Raw genomic sequence first — 1,385 nt, forward strand, 5'->3', positions numbered from 1 at the left:
TAGTGACTAGACCGGTGACCTCACCAAAATTAGCAAGGGTGGATGCTAAGAACTGAATGTCTTCTTTTATTGGCTTTTCACGAAGATGGCAGCATCATCCGCATAGAGAGACGCACGAAGGGTTTCGGTCCTGGCTAGAATAGGGTGCAGCTGGCCTTGACTCGTCGCTTTAGCACTCCCTGCAGTGCGAAATTACTCGTACAATTTCTTTTGGAGGGTTAATTTCTGTTATGTCCATTTTGTAGATGTCACCATGTTAGTACAGTACCTTTTTGTTTCTTGGTACGCTTTTTGTGTGTCGACGAGGAAACTCGTGTGTGGCATCGCCGGGCGCACGTACGGGCTGACGACGACCTTGCCGCTTGTTTGATCGCAGTTGGGGCGTGGGTCCCAGTGAGCCAACTTGCGGAGCACGAGGTGGCCGCGTACAGCAAGCTGGAGGAGGAAAGGGCCAGCAAGGCCCTCGACGTCCTCATCGACATCTGCGCAAGTCAAAGGGTTCGTTCCTTCCTTCGTCCACACCAACCCCTCCTCCCTTCGTTTCCTCTCATGACGAGGCGATCCTCATTTTGATCCCCACCACCGCCGAGACGCTGAGCTGAACAGTCGCGTTCGATCGGAGCAGGTCCACGCGCGCAAGGTCGTCGTGTCGGGGGACGACGCCGCGAGGGGCCTGGTCCAGCTCGTCGACGACCATGGCGTGGCCGAGCTCGTCATGGGCGCCGCCGCTGACCGGGGATACACCAGGTACCCGCCTACCTACCACTCTCTCGGTCCTGCAGTAGGTTCATACGTAGCACGATGGATTCAGCATTTCTGCTGCCTCTAGTGTCGGTGTGTGCGCGCGCGTGGATGTAGAGATGATCGATACAAGTTACTGTTTTCTAGCCAGATATGGTGTGATACAAGATACTTTGTGATTGTGATTGATATGGTTTGTGTGGTTGTTAGGAAGTTGCGGACGCCCAAGTCCAAGAAGGCGGTGACGGTGCAGCGGAAGGCCAACCCCTCTTGCAGGATCTGGTTCGTCTGCAAGGGAAACCTCATTTGCACCAGGCACGTATATGTCTGAACATCTTGATGCCATTCAGTTCACTGTATCATATAGAGATTACCAAGAAGAAACTGTTTGACAGAGAGGACCGAGTAACAGAAGGAGACCAATAACAATAGGACTGTGCTAACGACCAGTCGACTGGTCGTCAGTGACAGATCCGGACGATATCTCCTCTCCCCTAATCACGCATGCACATTGCATGCAAACTTCCCTCGCGTGCACGCGCATGTAGACTCTTTGTGTTGGACAATAGTTACATGCAAAAAAACCAAAAAACCTGATGTCACCAAAGATTTCATCTAAAAATAGAATTCAAAATGTTTTGTAG

General features: G+C 51.8%; 1 long non-coding RNA gene across 1 annotated transcript; it reads left to right on the forward strand.

Annotated features, from left to right (window-relative positions):
- The first annotated feature begins 386 nt into the window (after window positions 1–386).
- Window positions 387–1,137, forward strand: LOC123116143 (uncharacterized). The gene is made up of 2 exons (XR_006456959.1): window positions 387–747; window positions 952–1,137. It is a non-coding gene; the product is annotated as an uncharacterized lncRNA (long non-coding RNA).
- The last annotated feature ends 248 nt before the right edge of the window (window positions 1,138–1,385 follow it).

Source organism: Triticum aestivum, chromosome 5B (assembly GCF_018294505.1).
Source record: "Triticum aestivum cultivar Chinese Spring chromosome 5B, IWGSC CS RefSeq v2.1, whole genome shotgun sequence".
Taxonomy (NCBI): Eukaryota; Viridiplantae; Streptophyta; class Magnoliopsida; order Poales; family Poaceae; genus Triticum; species Triticum aestivum.